The sequence below is a fragment of the Sorex araneus genome, chromosome X, assembly GCF_027595985.1.
Source record: "Sorex araneus isolate mSorAra2 chromosome X, mSorAra2.pri, whole genome shotgun sequence".
Lineage (NCBI taxonomy): Eukaryota > Metazoa > Chordata > Mammalia > Eulipotyphla > Soricidae > Sorex > Sorex araneus.
The window spans coordinates 257,415,234-257,435,233 of record NC_073313.1 but is presented as its reverse complement, the minus strand read 5'-3'; the positions used below and the strand labels follow the sequence as shown (position 1 = coordinate 257,435,233).

Genomic DNA, 20,000 nt, shown 5'->3' with positions numbered 1-20,000 from the left:
GGGAAGTGGGATTTTCATCTTCTTCCAAATCCCTCAACACTGGCCTTCTTCCAAGAGAGGAAATGAGACTAAATAGATCATTTGTTTGATTCTGTTTGGGCATTTCTTGGTTTCTCTCAACAGCGGCTTATGGACACAAGGCCAAACTCAGAGGCTGGCTGGCACTGACTAATCTCCAGGTCACTTTACTCTTTTCTTCCTTTCCTTGATTTTCCTTTACGGAATAAACCATCTGAAGCTCCCATCGGAGGATGAAGCCAAGTCACACAGTGGAAGGATCAAATGAAATTCTGCTGTGACTGGGAGGTGGATAGCACAGAGGCAGAGAGGCACGCTAAGCGATTGGATTTCTCAAAGAAGAATGAGGTAGAGAGAGGACGCAGCTCTGAGAAATCTGTTTCCAACAGGGTCAGAACACCCAAGAAACCACTGCTCACGGTCCCAAGGAAGAAACAGAGATTCTTTGGAGCAGCCTCTATTGACAAGGCGGTGGGGGGTGGGGGGGAGGGGGGAGGGGATGGCCCAAAAGCCCGGTCACTAGAGTGTCCCAGAAAGCATAGCTTAGGAATTGCTTCTGTGTCATCAGGCTGGCCAGCCAATGCCGGCCACACATATTCCGGAACCAGCATCGTTGGTATTCCCGGCAGATCCCCCTGGCAAAAGAGTCTTTGTTTAGAATCCCTCGCCTTTGGGAGACACTCCCTGGTAGTCCCTTGCAGAGTCTGAGGAAGCGAGGAGGAGAGAGAAGGGCACGTTCAGGGCTGGGCTTCTCGGAGCCCCTTCGTTCACGCTGCATCCTGCCTGATTTCAGAGCTGACCAGTCACGTCCCGCTTTGCTCCGAACGTTCCCTCTGCTGTGCTGGGGAGGACAGGGGAGTCAGCAGCAGTCCTGAAAACGCAAATATGGTCCAGAGAGGTAGCACAGCAGGTCATGGTGCCTGCCTTGCCACACAGCTGATCCAGGTGTGCTCCCAAGTGTCCCGCAGAAGCCCATAAGCATCGCCAGGATTTGATCCCGAAGCCTGGTCCAAAGAGCACGCTCCCCCTGAAAAAAAAAAAGAACAGGCAATAAATTCCAAATATTTCTGAGTGTCTTTTATAGATGTGGAATTCAGACCCCAATTATACTCAATTAGGAAAATTAAACCCTTTTCCCTCATACTGATTTCATTTCAAAGAGACCGAAACCCTTCCAAAGGTTATTTGTGCGTGTCTTTCAAAATTGATTTGGGGCCGGAGAGACCGTGCGGGGGTTAAGGCACTGGCTGTGCAGCTGGAGGTCGTGGTTCCCCAGCACTGCAGATATTCCCCTGAGCACCGCCAGGAGTGAGCCCTGAGCACAGAACCGGAAGTTGTCCCTGAGCACCACTGGGTGTGGCCCAGAGCCCTACCCCCGTTGAGTTGATGTCAATTTAAGAAAATAATCAAAGCTCTCCACCGAGATGTGAGCCGAGCGGCCGCACGTGTGCCGTCCCTCCGTTGCTGAACGCCCATGATCCCGGAGGCCATCTATCTACTTTTGGTACCAGCAGCTTCTTGCAGAAATGCCTCTAGACTGTGCACTAAGCCACGGCCCCATGCCGCCCCAGGAGGGGAAAGGTTTTTCTCTCTCGGCTTTTCCTTTCCCTAGTGGCGGCGTGGCAACTGCCAACTTATAAGACCCACTAAAGAGAGGTACGAACTTGCAGCGAAGGGATGCGCGGGAGATCTCGGGATGGGGGCGCATTACTGGTGCCGCTCTCCACCGAGATGTGACCCGAGTGACCCACATGTGCCATCCCTCCGTTTCTGAACGCCCATGATCCCGGAGGCCACTACACAGCAGTACAAGCTTGCATTGATGCAATTTCTGGCAGAAATTTCTCTGGACTTAGTTACTAAACTACTAAAAGAAATCCAAAACCTCATTTGCTCTTCATTCTCAGCAATGGAAAACAAATTATCAAATGTTGCCTCTTCAGCAGGTCTGATTTTGGGGGTGGGGGGGGATTTTCAAATAATAATAGTGAGTTTTCTGTTGAAATATTGAATGTAATCAAAGTAAAGAGAAAGTAAAGTGAAAATCGTCAGCCACACAAGTGGGGGAATGGGGTGGGATGGGAGGTATACTGGGGTTCTTGGTGGTGGAACATGTGCACTGGTGTTTGATCAATGTATAACTGGGACTTAAGCCTGAAAGCGTTGTAATTTTTCAAATGGTGATTCAATAAAAAATAAAAAATAATTTTTTAAGAAAAAAGAAAATCATCAAAAAATTGAAAATAGCTAACCAAATTTTGGGGGATTCGAATTAAAGCACAAGTGTTAATATCCTGGTTGAGCTATTACACAATAGTGCTAGGAAATGCTAGAGGTAGATAAAAAATAACAAACGCTGTTCTTTTTTTTTTTTTTTTTTTTTTTTTTTTTTTGCTTTTTGTGTCACACCCAGCGATGCTCAGGGGTTACTCCTGGCTCTGCTGCACTAAGGAATCACTCCTAGAGGTGCTCTGGGAATCATGTGGGATGCTGGGAATTGAACCTGGGTCAGCCACGTGCAAGGCAAATGCCCTCCCCGCTGGACAATCAGCTCCAGCCCTCTCTCTGTTATTTCTTATAACTACACATGAGCTTACAACGGTCTCCATAAAAACCTCCAATTGAAAAAGAGACTGCAAGAGAAACGGAGCTAAGGAATCAGGCTGTTCGCAGCCTGGCTAGACGCACCCATTTGGCTTGTCTCTATTTGACTCCTTCCTACCTGGGTCCCAAACTCAGCAAGCACAGGGTGACCTCTGGCTTGCCGACTTCTGGTTTTCTCCACCCTGCCTCACCTTTCCCAGCTCAGTTCCCCTTTCTGGGAGATAACGGAGTTGAGAGCACCGTCCTTCAAACAGTACCACCCAGGTCAAGAGTCTCTTGGAACTTGAGCTGAATGGTGCTCAAGGAGTAATTTACGGAGCAGCTACTATGTGTAAAGTCTTCGCTTCATTCAGACATTGGGATCAGGGTGAATTGAAAATCCAGTTGAACTTGGCATCTGTTTTCTGGGAGTATTACCTGTCCTAATGAGGAAGAATGGAGGAATAGTAAGAAAGCAAGTTTTTGTTGTTTGTTTGTTTGTTTGTTTGTTTGTTTTGTGTGGGAAGAGAGGTGAGAGGGTGATCACACCCTCGGGATACTCTGAGCTGTCCTGGCTCTGTCCTCAGAGGTCAGTCTTATTGGTGCTCAGGGAACCAGATGCATTGCAGGAGACAGGAGCCAAGGTCAGCGTCATGCAAGACAAAAAGTATCTTTCCTGCTGGATTCTCCCTCTGGCCTAATAAAATGAGGTTATCACTGTTGTTTTAAGTGACTCCACTGTTGTTTTAAGTGACTCCAGGTCAAGATGAGGGCCATGAGGGCAGTGCCAGGTTGGAGAAGAGGAAGAAACGACCGTGGCACACGTGGCCAGGGAAAGTTTCCTAGGAAAGGTGACATTGCGCTGTGACCTAATCCAGGAGACCTTGAGCCGAGCCATGGGACGGTGGGTAGGACACTTGGTAGGGGGCTTGCCTCGCACCCCTCACACCTGAGTGTGAGCCCTGGCACCCCACATGGTCACCCCCGGCCCGGGCAGGAATGATGGGGAAGCGCAGAGCCAGGAGTCAGCCTAAGCACAGCTGGGTGTGGCTCAACCGAGCCAACAACAGTCAAACGTGGTGGGAGAAGGGAGTTTCTGACCCAGATGTGTGGGTCCTGTCCTGAGGGTGCCTAGGTGTGGATGTAAAAAAAAAAAGCGTTTTTTCTCTTTGCTGGCTGGTCCACACTGGGGTTATCTGGGACACCCTGTGGGGGGTTGGGGAAGACACTTTGAGGAAGCCACGGTGCCACCCAACATAGCCCCCCCGCCCCCCGCTGCCTCCGCGCCAAAGGCAAGCGTCCGAATCGCGCTCACGAGTGGGTTCGACCTGAGTGCCAGGCTAGCCCAGGAGACTCTCGGCGCTTCTGGCTTCACGGTGGGGACCCCGGGCCCGGCGGCGGGTGTGCGACCCTCCGGGGCCACACACATGGCATCCCTGGAGTTGGGGGGGACCCGCGAGTCTACTCTGACGCCCAGGGGAGAAGGGGTGGGGGCGCCGCAGGAGCGCGGGGTGAGAAGCGGGGACCGGGCACGGCCGCCCTGCGCCTCTCCGTGGCGCCCAAGTCCCGCCAGCTGTAGCTCCGGGCCGGGGAGGCGCTGGATTCCCCGGGGCTCCGCGGGGACCTCACGCTGTCACCGCCGCCGGGACTCCCCAGGTCTGCCATCTGCCCAAGGGGACCCCCTGCCACCTCCACCCCCCTCGTCGGCTCCGGGGGGGCCCTGCGAAGCTCCTCTAGGTGTGTAAGTAGAGGGGGGCGAAGAACTGGCCCCTCCCCAGACACGCCCTGGCCCCGTGATCCCCGCGGCCCCGGCCAGCGGACACACGTTCCGGGGCGCCCCCCGGCCGCCCCCACCCCGCGGCTTTCCCCCCACCCCCATCCCCAGGGGGGGCGCAGCCCGCATCCAGAGCCCGGCAGCCCCCCTCTCCTCCTCCTCCTCCTCCTCCTCCTCTTACCCCTCCTCCTCCTCCTCCTCCTCCCCCCAAGTCCTGCCCCTGCGCACACCTACCCCGCTCGCCGCGCCCCCACGTGCGCCTCGGGGTGGGCGCGCCACGACGGGGCCCCCCGGGGGCGGGCGGCCCGGGGCCGGGGCGGCGGCGGGGCGGCCCGAGAGCGGGCGCGGGGCCGCGGCGGCCGCTGGCACACAAAGGAGGCGGCGGGAAGGCGGGGCGGGGCGGGCCGGGGCGGGGGGGGGCAGGAAGGGGCGGGGGCCGCCGGGCCCCCATAAAGCCGCGCTCGCGCTCGGGGGCTGCGGGGCTGCGCTGCTGCGGGCGCCGCCGATCCTGCCGCCGCCGCCTCCTCCTTGGCGTCCGCGCCCGCCCGCGCCCGCCCGCCCGCCAACCGCGCCGCCGCCGCGGCCACCTGGGGACCCCGCGCGCCGCCCGGTGAGTCAGGGCGAGCGGCCCGGGGCCGAGCCGGAGCCGGAGGGGCGCGGCCGGCGCTGGGCTGGGCGCTGGGCTGGGGGCGGTGATGGTGCGGTGGGGGGGGGGGAACCGTCCCGGGGAGCTCGGCGACCTTGCGCGCGGCGGGGCGGCCGCGCGGGGACGGGGTGGGGTGAAGGGAGACCCCCTCCACACCACCACCACCACCACCACGCCACCCCACCCCGGGGTGCCGGCGTCGGGCGCGGGAACTTTGTCCGACTGGCGCAGCCCGCTGCCCGTCCCTTCGAGGAGCAGCGGGGACGAGAGCCCGAGACTCCCCGGGCACCTCGGGGAGTCACCCCGGAGTTTGGGGGAGCTCCCAGCGCCGGGCTCGCGGGGGTGATCGCGGGAGAGGTGTGTGGCGGGGGTCGGCGGGGGGAGCCTGCATCTCGGGTCCCGGGCACCCCGATCCCGCCGTCCCCGCTTAGAGCAGGGCGCGTCCCTAGCGCCCAGGAGAGCAGGTTAGTGACCACAGGTAGGTGCCAGTGCTCCGGGCACTCCCGGGCGGCATCCGGACGGCGCCGGGTGCCCGCGAGACGGAGCGGGGAGGGAAAGGTTCGATTACATAAGGCAGCGCTCCACCTTCAGGGTGGGTGGGAGGTGATGCTCCTCCGGGCGATTTGGGGTGTCTTGAACCAAGGGGATGGAGAGAGGGGAGGAGGAGGGGGGGGGGTGATCGTCGTCTCCACACAGGTCTCTGTGTGCCAGTGCTCGCGGCTGCGGCGCCCGGCTCGTGCTACTTTGGCAGGGAGCGGGCTTGCAATTTCTCATCCACATTAAAAAAAAAAAAAGAAGGAAAAAAAAAAAAGGTGTTGGAAGGCTCGACTTCCCCTGGCCAGCCAGAAAACGGTCCGCGTCTCTGAAGTGCGTGCGAGGGGGGGACCTTGACGGGAGAATTTTGCACTTTGGAGATTTTTTTTTTTTTTTGTCCAGAGTTGCACACAGAAAAGGCATGCAAGGGTTGCTGCTTCTTGCTTAACACTTCAAATGCTGGCGATACTTTCAGGACGCCCCGATGCCAGACAGCCAGGACATGTAGGAAGCAGCATTTCAGGGCCGAACTTCTCCTGCCCAGAGGAAAGGGGTGGGGGCTCCCCTAAATCCTGGCAGGCTGGTTATAGCCTTAGCCACCTGAGGTTTTAAATACTGGCCCGTGCAGGCAATGACCGAAGGGCATCACGGTGACACTCATCTTTTATTATACGTTTATTTTGAAATCTCTGCAAAAGAGAAAAATAATTTTCCCCCCGCCCCGGTTTCTCATGATCCTCACATCTTGGTGTAATTTTGAAAGGACAAAAATGATTCAGACTCCAAAGGATGTTAATGTTCAGTTCCACCCAGGGGTGATTAACTGTCTCCCAGTCCGAGACGGTTTGTGGTGGCCGGGTTGGGAATGAGGTGGTGACTCTTGTCAGGTGCTGCCCGCACCTCCCCCGCCGGCCTGTCACCCCCCCACACAGCCAGCCAGGGAGAGTTCGTCTCTCTCCTCCAATGGCAGAGCCCAGGTGGCTAATGCTCTGGATTACGGCCGGCTCACAGCCCGCATTTTGCACCCACTAGCTGCTGACTTTTCTGTCTACACTTAGGCGAGCCTTGCCCGGAGCTGTTTAGCCTCTGAAGGCACAGCCTGCCTGCGTCTCCGTGTCTCTGTGTCACAAAGCTGATTCCTTCCAGGTTGCAAGCTGGTTCTCCCATTCAGTGCTCCTTGCTGGTTTCCCTTCCCAAGGGCCAGGCCAGCGGTTGGGGGTGGGGGTGGGGTCCTCCATTCAGTAGGTGGCTCGTGCCTTCCCCTACCCCCTGCATCAACACAGAAGCTGCTGACTGAGGTCTCTTGAGGTTCTACTCCCCTTCCCCCCAAGAAATCTTCCTCAAGCATCTGTTATGTCCGGAAACTTTGCTTAGACCTAGGCAGCTGCTACAGATAGAGGGTCCCTGCACTCTTGGGGACTTGTCTGCCTGTGAAGAAAACACACAGAACGCAAACATGATGTTGTGAAAAGGTAGGGTTGCTTTTAAGTGAACTGGAGGGCATCACTCAGTGGTAGAGCACTTGCCTTGTATGTGCAGCTCTGGGTTCCATCTTCTGCAACACAGAGGTGCACACACACACACACACACACACACACACATATGCAAAAGGCCTGCTAAAAAGTAAAGAGTATAAGGGTCCAGAAGACAGATTTAAGGACTTGAGTGCCTGGCCTTGGAAGCTCAAGACCCAGAGTTGGACCCCTGGTACCGCCCGGCCCTCCAAGCACCTCTGGGTGTAGCTATGGGTACAGCTGGATTTGGTCCTGGTGGAGTCAGCACCGCTGGCTGGGTCGGGCATTGAACCACCCAGATGGGTTGGACAAGTATCCTCGGAGTGGCACCTGGGCTCTCCTGAGCATGTTGCGGGGAGCTCCCCTCAATGGAGAGAGTCCCACAATAGAAGAAGAATTCGGTTGCAGAAGGTTAGAAAAAAATCCTGGGAGCCTTTCCTCACCTTTCTTCTCCACCCCTTCACCTCGGTCTCTGGACCCCTCGACAGTGTGGGCTGCCGGCCGTTGCCCTCCGAGAGTTTTGCCCTTCCCTGGTTGCCATCTTCTCTCTGATGCCTTCCTGCATGCCCTTGTCCCCAGTCTTGGCATCTGAACCCCCTCCTGGGGTCACCTGTCCACCTGTCCCCTAGAGAGCGTTTTTCCTGTGAACCTCAGCCATCACCAGCGCAGGTGCCCAGGGCGTCTCCCCCGCCAGCCACCTGCACTCTTGCTTACAGGCTTCGCCATGCCCTTGAGGGGAAAGAAAAAAGGCCCACGGCAAGCCCCAAACTGCTTTTCTCTCCCACCCTTCACCTTCCCCCCCCCATCTTGCCCCTCGTTGATGAGCTGCTTCTGCCCTTCACGGAGCTGTTACAGAAAGCAGCCCCTGCACGTGGCTCCCGTGGCCAGGTGTGATGCTGTCTCCAAGCTCACACCCCCCACCCTCCTCCTCCCCAGAGTCAGCAGTGGAACAGCAGAGGCCAGCGGGGCCGTGCCAGCTGCAGGTGTGTTGGACGGAGCATAAATAAATTGGTGGTGGCTCTTTTAGAGCACTTACGGTATGCCGGTATGCTTGGATTTCTAGCTTCTCCCCCGGCATCCTGAGCCCTGGAATTCCAGGTTGGTATCCCCCAGGTGGCCCATTTGGCTGGTATGACAGGGCTGAGACTGAGCTCTGCTCAGGCCAGGCGGCATCATACCCCTGAGCCCCATGGGCTTCAGAATCAGGACCTCCTGCCTGCTGAGGGCTCCTGAGCAAACCACCAGAAGCTGGTGAGACTCTCGGCCTGATGCACACACAAGCCCTCACGCCTGGCGTCCCTGCACCCTGCCGGGCTCTTGCAGCCACCCATGTGTGTGTTGGGGGCCACCATGCGGCGTCAGGCACTCCGGCCCTTTCCGCCAGCGCCCCCCAACCCCACTGATCTCCCGATTGTTGCTGGGGTGATGTTCTTCCTGCCCCTCGAGTCCAGAACCACTGTGTACCTCCTTCTACAACTCCAGGCCTCCTCCCCCTGGCCCTGCCCTGAAGGGCTGGCTGGGCTGCACCCCGAGATGGGGGGACGGTCTCCACAGAGAGGTGACTGCTTGTCCTTCTGCCGGGTTGGACAGGAGTGTCTCAAAAATGCTTCTGAGCTGGGGTTAGGAGGATGGCGGCTATGTCATTCTCACGCTCCTGGGCGGACATGTTACCCGGTCAAGGGGTAATGTCTGCCACTTCCAGGCCATACCCGGGGCTTACCCACCCCTACACAGACAGACAGACAGACAGACAGACAGACAGACAGACAGACAGACACACACACACACACACACACACACACACACACTCACTCTTCCTTGCAACCGTCTGGGAGGAGATGGGGCAGGCCTTTTTTTCTCTCCCACTATGGAAAGACTGGAAATAAGAAGGCCCAGTCCTCAGGACCTCAGCCCTTGGACCACCGGGGACCCCCCCCCCAATGAGCACATGAGCCCCAGAACTGTCTTTGCAGGTGACCTGGCTGCCTCCGTGCTCAGGCAGGGAACGGCCCACAGAGCTTCCCTGTCCGGCCAGGCTCACCCAACTGCTTCCCTTTGCAAGGAGCTGACCAAGTCCAAGTTCCCCACGGCCCCCTCCAGCCCTCCTCCCCGCACCCCTCCTCCAGTTATTTTCTTGCAAGATGGAGCTTCCCGGACACTTTTCTTTGGGGCCTCCTGGCCTCTGTTCCTTTAGGACCCTTCCCTAGAATTCTTTTCTCTCCACTGGCCGCATTCATGGTCCAGCTAACGCCCCTTTGTGGTGTCAGCTGTCCCCCAAAAGGGCAGAGGGTAACTGCCCACCGTCCCCTGTGGCTTGGGGGCGATGTGTACCTGCCAGACACACTCTTCTGCACGGTGCCACTCGACTTTCTACACTCGGGCAGCATGCTTCCTGAATACCCCCCTCCACCTCATGCCAAGGGCTGTGCCCGCATGCCTGTATTCATGACACCACTGGGTTGCATGGCCCAGAGGCATTTGACGGGTGTCTAGGGGGGCGCCGTGCCTGTCTCTTTGTGTGACTCTGCTGCCCTTTATGGAAAGAATATTCCAGGTGCAATCGACTGTCTGTTAGGTCTGAAGGAGCACTGTTCTCTGAGACTTCAGCCTGCGGTGCCAGTGCTTCCGTGCTGAACAGGGACCTTCACATGAAACCAGAAGTCTGGGATCCCCCTCTGGTGTTTTGAGAACATTCACTGGGAAAGCAGAAGTCTAATGCAGAAGCACTTCTGACGCTTTGCTTGGGGGGGGGGGCGGGGGGGGGGAGGCGGGAGGGGGGGTTGAATTGAAGGGCGGTTGGTCTGTCCGCCTCGAGGCCCTCGGACGGAGCTGCTGTGGGCGTCACGGTTTGTACAGAGGAGAATGTTTCCCAGTTTATCACCCTCTTGTGGCCGGCAGCGGATGCTTGGTCCTTGCTGATCTGTTTGCCAGGTCAGCTTTTCAGCTCATGCCCTCAGCTGGGCTTCTGCTGACCACATCCACCAGTGCCTCCCAAAGTGGACAAGACCCCCTAACTGCCGGGGGGGGGGGAGGGGAGGCCGGGCACCACAGGAAGTGGGGGGTGGTAGTCACTTTGGGTGCAAAAATGGAGCAGTTTCTGTTGGTTTGCTTAAAGGGGAATTTTTAGGGAGATGGTGAGTAATTTTTTTTTTTTCTGAAAAAGGGGCCATAGGTGCAATTAAGTTTGAGAACCTCTGATCTAGACCTTAATTCCTTTTTCCTTACGAGACTTGGGTTGAAATGATGATCTCAAAGGTGTATTTTTTTTTTTTCACAAAAACAAAAATCTGCAGCTTGGCTTCTGTTCCTTTTTGATCCAGTTTCTCATGCATACAAGGTCTAGATGGCATTTTTGTTTTCTTAAATGCTTTGTTATCTGTTTATCTACAGGAAGTTCTTACTTTTCTCTTCTCTTTCAAATCTATGGAACTATTCCGCTTGGCTGTCTATTTCTTAAAACTCGTATCAGAGCCCAGTGAAATACAGTTTTTATTCCCACTTGGAGGCCATCTAGAAATCTTCAATAAATCAGGTCCCAGATCCGAGGATCTTTGCAAATGCTGTTTTCCCCACCCCAATGCATCTGTCTTCTCTTTCAAAAATCATCTTTCCTCATGAGCAGATTGTGTGGCAGGTCTGAAAATCACCGCTGGATTTCAGAACCCCAAAAAAAATGTCCTCAGGGATGGAGGAGCCGGGCACATGAAAATAACTATCCTTTGGTTATTTCTCATCTGTAAGCTCACAGTTTGTCTGAGATCACGGGGAGACTGGTAGAGTTTTGCTTCTCTTTTAAGAAACGCTGCCTTTCCCCGAGCAGCGTTTTTAGACCAAGCCTGTTTACATGGTCGGCCCTGCCCTGATGCCGCTGTTAGGTCTCTAGGTCTGGATGTTCGCCCAGGCTGGAGAAGTTGGCATTTAATCTGGGGCTCTCTCTGTGCTCGGGGTGGCCTTTGAGCCTCCGCAGCCCTCGGTCTGCAATTCCATTCATGCATCTTGACAAATATGTCCCCTCTTTCATCCTTGAATGCCTTCCAAGGTTGGTGGACGCCCAAGTTCAAGACGAGATCCGGAACACCGAATTCTCTTGCTTCACTTTGACCTCCGGCTTCGCCCTTTTCTTCAGAGGATAATTAGAGAATCAGGATCTACAGGGCCTCTGTTTGTGTTCATTAATTCTGGGGAGGAAGATCGGGGAAGATTGGAATTTAAAAAAAAAATTAATTCTAGGAAAAGACAGATAGGATTTGAAGGTTCGGGGTGTCTTCTTGTTAAATGCGCTGGGTTTTGGCCAAGCTGTCCACAGCACCCACTGGATGTGAGCATTTTACTAACCTGGGGAGTTTCTCTTGAGAATGTGCTAAATATAGCACCAGTGCTTTTTCCCCCCACACCATACCCCTGCCAGTGAGCAGAGCTATAGGAAAAAATAATAATAATTTGGTTGACTCCTGGATTTCTGTGCAACCCAATCTTGAGACTCGGGTGAGTCTGTGAGAGAGCTAAACACCAAACATGAAACCCACTCAAAAATGAATAAGGTGAGTGCAAGTGAAAATAGATTCTTTTCATTTCTTCTTTTGAGAAAACGCTGTATGAATAATGACTGGGTTTGCTTCTTCTTCTATTTTTTTAATATTTTTAAAAAATAAATGAAAACGAATTCACTTAGGAAGCAGTTCTTTTTTTATTGAGGATTTGGTGACTGCTGAGATGATGTGAGCTATTGCATGATCTTTTGGTTAAGGAGGGAGACCAGAAGTAAAATAAGCAACAGAAAAACATATCAGGTATCAGGGAAGGGGGGCTAGTGACTTTCATTGCATACCTTAGGTGGGGAGGGGGTGCTGCTTCATAGGGGGTCTTGACCCAGAGACTTGGGGGGGCTTGTGCTCTCTCTCCCTCTGTGTGTCTCTCTCTTGTCTCTCTCTGCTGGTCAGCTTCCCTTCCTTTGGGCCCACAGCTCCAGAGCCCTCCAGGCTAACTCCTGACAACCTCATGATCCCAGAGGAAGGAGGGTCTCTGTGTCAGTTCCACATAGAAAAACCCTAGCGAGGCTCTCTGATTGGCTCCACCAAGGCCATGCACCTTTCGTGGACCAATGACTGTGGCCAAGGCAATGGGAGACTATGATTGGTCGGATTCTGAGTCACGTGTTTAACCCAGCAGTCAGGAGGAGAGGAAGTCTGGGAGTGATGCGCTGAGTGGACAAACCACCCCAGTTGCCATTGGACTTAGTTTTCTATTGATAGAGGCTGTTCTGGGTTGCTTCCCTGAGTCTCACGCCTGCCTATGGGACAGATCCTAATATTTCCAGCCTTACTTAGGGGGAAAAAAGTGTGGGGCAGCCCAGGGTGCACAACTATACAAGCCCAGGGTGCACAGCTATACACACTCTCTGTGTGTGCCAGTGCCTAATCCAAGCCCAGGTCTATATGCTTGGGAACTTAGGAGGTAGAACCCAGGGTTTTCCAAGATCTCAACTGATCGATGATTTTCCTTCCCAAGCAACATTCCAAAGACCATCTTCTGTCTTACTGTATCACTGTCATCCCGTTGCTCATCGATTTGCTCAAGTAGGCACCAGTAACATCTCATTCGTCCCTGTTGCGTTCAGGGTCAGGGGGATGAGACCCATTATTGCTACTGTTTTTGGCATATCGAATATGTCACGGGTAGCTTGCCAGGCTCTGCCGTGCGAACTGTCTTACTAACACAACCGAAATATTTAAGAAGGAAAGAAACTGATATTTTTAGGTTATGTTTGAAGTCATAGTTTCATGCCTTCTGCCCCTCCCCTACCCACCCTCCCCCCATTCTATGTCATTGCTTAGAAACATTCATTTTCTTGGACTTAAATCTAAAGTAATACAGGTCTTTGGGTCTGAAAGGTAGAGTGCGTTTTGTTTGTGTGTTTGTGGGCCACACCCGGTGATGCTCAGGGGTTACTCCTGGCTATGTGCCCAGGAGTTACTCCTGGTGGTGCTTGAGGGACCTTATGGGATGCCGGGGATTGAACCAGGCCAGCTGCATGCAAGGTGAGTGCCCCACCCTGCTATATACTATCTCCCTAGCCCCTGAAAGGTAGAGTGTGTGTACTCAGAATCCAGTAGGATACCTTCCCGAGCCAAAGAAAACATAGCATGCCTCAAGCATGAGAGGGACACGATATCTCAGAGATGCCATGTTGGATTCCACACAGTTGTGGACATTTGGCTGAGACCTTAGCTGGGGTTTCATTTTTCTTTCTCTTCGAGTCCAGAGTTCCCTTTACTTCAAATTGTGCCACTTCTCATAAAATCTATTTTTCCCCATCCACCCCTCCTCTGCCCCACCCTCCCTCCCCTCTCCTCCCCTTCCAGGTCCTTCTTCCTCACTCTTCTCCTCCTCCTCCTCTCGCTTCTCCCCTCCGCCCCTTCCTCAGTTCCATGCAGTCCCTAAGAGTCGGGGGATTTGGAGGACATGGGCTTTGCTTTGAATCCAGATTCCACCAGCTCCTGGCAGGAGGAGGGAAGCCCCAGCCTTGACTTCCGGGGTGACCTGGCCATGAAGAGAGCCTTGGAGAGGACAAAGTCAGGAGTGTGATAACTCGGTCCTGAGCCCAGGAATTAGGACACTGCTGACTTTCAGGACCATGGGTGTCGGGGGCGGGGGGGGGGGGGGTGGCTCATCTGTCACCATGGTGAGGGTCTCACTCCAGACTCACATATGTGTGTCTGACCTGCTTGACAGGTGCCCATCTGTGTGCCATGGGCTGTTTGCAGACCCCTTCCCGGAACCACCTCGGTGGATAGGATTTCCAGAGGTCAGCAGCCCCGCCCCCACCCCGAAGCAGGAAAATGAGTGAAGTCAGTCCCTCGTTCCACCCAAGGGAGGATGTGGAAATGACCGTGCTACCAGGTCCTCCTCCTGAGATGTACGGCAGGCGCCGCCCCCACCCCAGGCTGGTCACTTGTGCTTCCTGGGAGTGATGCAGAATGAATCGATATCTCAGTCGAATGCAGCATCAAGTGGGTTTAATAGTCTGGTCGTTGCTGGGATGATAGCCAGAGTCTTCATTTTTTTTTTTTTTGTTCTTGTTTATCAGACTGTGAACAAAATAAATCCGTACGCAGTGATGTCCAGATACCCAGAAATAACGGTTTGAACAGATTTAAAACACATGGTCATTTCATTATGACTTCCTCAATATACAGGAGTCTTCTGACGGTAGGGGGAGAGTGCTCGGGACGTGCCCAGACTGGAAATGGATGTTCAGCTGCCACGAATTTGGCATTTTGGGTTTTTTTTGTTTGTTTGTTTAGGTTTTTACTGGCAAACATCCTCCGGGAGGATTTGTGTTGTATTCATCATGTGCCCACACCTGAATTGTTGCTCCTAATTGTGCCACAGGAAGTGCCAGGGAGATTGTGAGCGATGGCTTAATTATGAAGAGCGTTTGTTTCTAAAGGTGTGGATGTGCTCTCTGAAATTAATTTACCGATAGACTCAGAAGGCCTTATGCCAAACTTGTGTTTGTTTTGTAATGACATATTAATTAAAAGAGCAGTTCGGCGGATGGGCCAGAGACGCCAAAATATTCGCAGTAAACCTACTCATGTGTGTATGCAGCAGGTGGCAGATCTTAACTATCATCCTGCGGATGGTCGTTAATGCAACTCCGAGCGGGACCTTCGTCTGCGTGGTTCTGTCAGCTTTTAGCCTGAAATTTCTCCGAGCGGGAGAAGCATCTTTATTTCACACAGCCAATGGCAAAATTGGGCTTTGGGTCTCACCCTCAGTGAGAGCTAGATGCTGCACTGAAACTGGGCAGGTTCTAGTTGTGTGTTTCTGCGCTGTGTGCTTCAAGAGGATGAGGGTGTTTTGGATTTGGGGTCTCCTCCCCCTTGAGTTTTTCTTCTCCTTCTGGGCTCTGACCACAGACGCTGACCCAGGAGAGCCCCAAAGATGCTGGGAAGAGGAGCTGGGGGAAAGAAAGGGTCCAATAGCGTCAGACTCTATCCTCGCCCACCTTGCTGAAACCCAGCAACACCAGGGGGTGGGAGTAAGTTGTGGTTCCCAGGTGAGAAAACAGAGATGTGCTGTTTGCTGGTGGAAGGCCCCACGAGTAGGGGTGATACCCCCAGGACAGCGTGCCCTGTTGGGAGGTGGGGGTTCACCCTGAACCCTTTCACTGAATGACAGAGGCTTCGTGCCAGGCGGCAGTCCAGATCCCACTGAAGAATAGTCCGGATGCTCCTTGGGCCACGCTGAGTGGTGCTGTGGTGACCGCTGGGCAGAGTCCCTCCTTCAGGACACTCCGCCTCCACAGGTAGAGGGCAGAGGAGAGGCTGGGGTTCACAGACAGGCAAGAGGAGACAGGGAGCCTGGAGCCACCAAGAAACCTGCCCCTCGGGGCCAGGAGGACGGGCCACTGGTTGGGAGCTTGCCACAGAGTGTCCTGGGGCTGAAGGGAGGTTGGGGTAGAGAAGGGACCAGTGTGACAGTAATAGCTGGGCAGGAACTTAGTATTGAAAGTAGGTAAAGGGATATACCTGGTGAACTTTTAGTATCTGTATTGCAAACCATACTGCCCAAAGGGGAAGAGAGAGAGAGAGAGAGAGAGAGAGAGAGAGAGAGAGAGAGAGAGGAGAAAAGTGCCTGTCATTGAGGGGGTGGGGATGACGCAGGAGGGAAACTGGTGAAGGGACAGGTGTTGGAACGTTATATGACTAAAACTTAATAATGAACAACTTTGTAATTGTATCTCACTGTGATTCAGTTGAAAATATATAAATTTAATCACTGTCACTGTCATCCAGTTGCTCATCGATTTGCTCGAGCGGGCACCAGTAACGTCTCCATCGTGAGACTTGTTGTGACTGTTTTCGGCATATCGAATACACCATGGGTAGCTTGCCAGGCTCTGCCATATGGGTGGGATACTCTCGGTAGCTTGCTGGACTCTCCAAGAGTGATGGAGGAATCAAACCCAGGTCGGCAGCGTGCAAGGTAAACACCCTACCCACTGTGCTATCGCTCCAGCCCATATAAATTTAGTATATTTATTAAAATATTAAAAAATATTTTTTAAAAAAGCAAACTTCCAGGAAAACAGATAAGGGGGGAGAGAGAGAGAAATAGAGAGAAAGAGAGAGAGAGAGAGAGAGAGAGAGAGAGAGAGAGAGAGAACTTCTCCTGTCATTTGTCACCTCTCCAGAGTGCAACAGGGTGCCAGATGGGCCTTCAGCTGTCACTCCCCCCTGACAGGGAGTGTCCCCAGCTATTTCCAAGGCCACTCTTTCCTGTCTCCTCGCTGACCCCAGAGATCCAAGATCCCACACACACCTCCTCTGGATGGATCTGCCCTGCGGGGGGCTTTAAAGGAGTGGAAGCTGGCAGGCAGCCCTATTTGGGGAAGATGTTGCATTTCAGAGCTGGCTTCTGGGTGCTGAGTCGGGGGGTCTGGGGGTGGGGAAATGTGGGTGCTGGAAGGGACATTGGACCTTCCACAAAGCAGGCTGAAGATCGGGAGGTGCAGGTGAAAAAGATTCCTTCCGGCCTCCGAGAGATGGGGCCTGGGGAAGGTGCAGGCCGAAGGACAGGGGTAAGGGACCTGGCCAGAGGACAGTGGAGAAGGCACTGGCCTTGTATGCGCCCGATCCTGGCTCCATCCCCTCAGCAGCCCCACGCACAGGGCCAGAGGAGCCCAGAGCACCAGAGTATGGCCACAAAGCACCAAGGCATCACTGTCACAGATGGGCTGGACCCAGGCGCCAGAGGGAGGTGTGGAGGGGTGCTGGGTTCGAGGCCTTCGGCAGGGCTGTGGATCAGCTCCACCGGCCCTGCCACGACCTGGTCACCCATCTGCCGTCGGGTGGGGGCAGCGAGTGGGAGTGGTGAGTTGGTGAGTGAGGACCAAGTCCTGGGAAGGTCTTGCCCTCCCGCTCCCTCTTGGGGTACAGGGGCCCCAGGAGAGCATCCTGGGTGTCAGCAAAAGGCCTTTCCCCAAGAGGCGTCCCTCGGCCCCTGTGCACAAGGCGGGCGGGCTGCTGATAGTCATGTTTCGAGGGACCTGGCGGGTGGGCGCCGACAGCGTCCCAAGCCCGGGATACCAGGACGCCTCTTCTGATGCCGGTGGCTGTCGGTGGTGGCATTCGTCCGTCCACATGCTCTGGGAGGTGCCGGCGGCAGCTCCTGGACACACACAGATAGTAACACCCCTGCCCAGTCTTCCCTGCTGTGCCTTTCACAACACCTGATGCTGGTTTTTGTTTTGTTTTGTTTTGTTTTTTTGCGTTTTTTATGGAATCACTGTGAGATAGGCCCCTACAAAGCTGTTCATGATTGGGTTTCAGTCACACCGTGTTCTAACACCCATCCCTCCACCAGTGCACACTTCCCAGCACCAGCGTTCCCAGGTTCCCTCCCGTCAACCCCACCCCGCAAACCCCTGCCTGCCTCTATGGCAGGCGCTTTTCTTCTCTGTCTCTGTCTCTCTGTTTCTGTCTCTCTCTCTCTGTCTCTCTCTCTCCCCCCATCCCACACATGCTCGTCACGTGTTCTCCAGCTGAGCTGATTCCCGGGAGCCTACGCAAAGTCAGCCCAAAGGACTGAAGCGTTGTCTTTTTCACCTGTTCCTTGGGATTTTGCGTGTTTACCGACTCTTTGTACTCAAGGAAAAGAGATTGGGATCCACGATAAAAGCCAGAGAGCTTTTCTTAGGAGAGGAAATTATTAACTCACTTAATCTTCTGCATCCTTCATTCCTTCTTCCAACTTGGCAGGCTTTTCCAGATCCTGTGCCTATCACTGGATTTTTTTATTTAATTCACTTGGGAAGCCATCACTCATCTAGAACTTCCCTCAGGAGGTAAAATGAGGGGCTCAGAGACCCTCGTAGGCTCTCTCCAGCTTCTCTGCAAATTGTGAATCGTGCCCATCGCTGACACTAACACACGTGGATGCACTGGACACAGATGGCTCTCTGTACCAGTGTGGGTGGAGAGCAGACTTCATTACAAGAACTAGAATGGGAAACTGAGGCAGGAGAGAGGAACATAGCCCGGTGCGCCACCAGTATCCCCTCTGTAGATGCTGTAATGACTTAGGAACCTCAGGAGTTTCTTATTTCCTGAACTGGGGAAGTGTGTTTGCATTTATGCCACCTTGGAAGCTCTGTTAGAATCAGTAATATATATGCCTGCTTCCACCCAGCTCAGAGCCAGAGGTTGGGTGTTGCATATGGCCCTGTGTGTGTATGTGTGTGTGTGTGTGTTTATTGGTTTAGGGGCTACACCCAGCAGTGCTCAGGGCTCACTCCTTGCTCTGCATCTGGTGATCATTCCTAGTGGGTCACAGGGGACAGTATGGGAAGCCAGGGATCAAACGTGAGTCAGCCACGTGCAAGGAAAGAGCCCTACGCACTTCTGGCTCTTATGGCTTGATCGGTCCCTTTCAGCATTGCTCACAGACTGTGCTAACTCTCCTTTGACTCACCTCCATGACCAGCCATCAGGAATGTGGGACTTACCTTCTTCTAACTCCTGGGCAGCGCTGTGGGGTTGGTTAGAGACCCCGGTTTAGAATCCAGGTGAGAGATTCTTCCTGCGTACCTATATCCCTGGAAGGCATCTTGCTTCTTTTTGGGTGTTTTTTTCTTCTTCTTCTTTTATTTTTCTGGGCAATGAGGTTTGAATCCATCCCGAGTTTGTTTTCTCCGGAAATGCAGCCCTACTTTAGCCATTGTTTTAAAGGTCACCCTGAGCATATAAAATCCTCAGGTCATCAGTTTGTTGTGGAAAAATTTAGACGTGGTTGGGGCTTCGGGCAAGCAATATTGAATGAAATGTGTGGACCGCTTTTAGACAGCCCTTGATTGTACAGTTTGAAACAGGGAATGCAAATCGAAATTCCTCCCGGGTGCTTTAAATCATGCATTATAGGTGCAGTAGTTTCAATTAGCTGCAGAAAGAAGCACTTTCCGTGTGGCTCTATTTTTACAGCTGGGAATGACTCGGAGAGCACAATTGACTGTTTCATACATGCAAGATTTATTTAAATGACTCATGGGGCCTTTGCAGTTTAACCAATAATTGGAAATATTGTTGCCGGGTGGCAGGTAAAAAAGGAGGAAGTCGTTGGCATTATATTTGCCAAAGGGGCACACACGCACACACAGCACATACACAGAATTGGCATCTCACTCCTGGCCAGAGGAAGGAGAATCTCCAACTGTGGGCCGATTTGGAGTGTGGCACACTCAGGAATGATCCCAAGCTCTAGAGTCTTACTATCTTTCATGTTTTTGTGTTCCACACACACATGTGCAGTCAGCTCAGGTATGAAGCACCTGGTCCGTCCCCTCAGCTCTTCTGCTACTTCCTGTTCCTTCCCCACCGTTCTTGAACACCCATTTCTCCTGGGCTGTTTCTCTCCCGTGGACCAACTTCCCCTGCGCGGTGGCTCATCAACAAACACGACTAGGGATTCTTCCTGTGCAGAAGTGTTGCGGGTGGTGGGGAGAGAACGCTGCATTAAGAATGCATCGTTGGGCGTGTGGCTCAGACAAAACGAAGTTAATTGGATATTCTGTGGACAGAATGAAAGACCTAAGCACGGATTGTTTGTTACTTTCATTCAAACAATGGTTCTCAACCAGGGGTAAATCCTTCCTCCCTACCAGGAATGTTTATCCGCATCTCCAGATATGGTTTATCGCGTGGGGGCAGGGATGTTTCTGGGCTGTACTGGGTGGAGGCCAGGGATGCTGCTCAAAAGCCTCTAGTACACAGGACACGTCCTGCAACGCAGAATCTTCCAGCCCCAAATGTTAACGGCGCCTGCCTCGTGAAATGGCTGCAGATTTTCTTTAGAACAAAATCGACCTCCCAGGGGAGATGGTTGGAAGGGCTGGAGCAACACGCTTCGCATGAGGGAACCCCGGGGTCCA

General features: G+C 53.8%; 1 protein-coding gene across 2 annotated transcripts in view; it reads left to right on the top strand.

The window, feature by feature from the left end:
* The first annotated feature begins 4,215 nt into the window (after positions 1–4,215).
* Positions 4,216–20,000, top strand: part of SERPINE2 (serpin family E member 2) — a 66,334-nt gene continuing 50,549 nt past the window's right edge. Inside the window, exon 1 of one of the 2 annotated variants that reach the window (XM_055122399.1) lies at positions 4,216–4,338. The gene's annotated coding sequence lies outside the window, so the exon portion shown is untranslated. Of the gene's footprint in view, positions 4,339–4,838; positions 4,986–20,000 lie in introns of those variants that run through there. The other variant, XM_055122398.1, reaches the window with a different exon arrangement.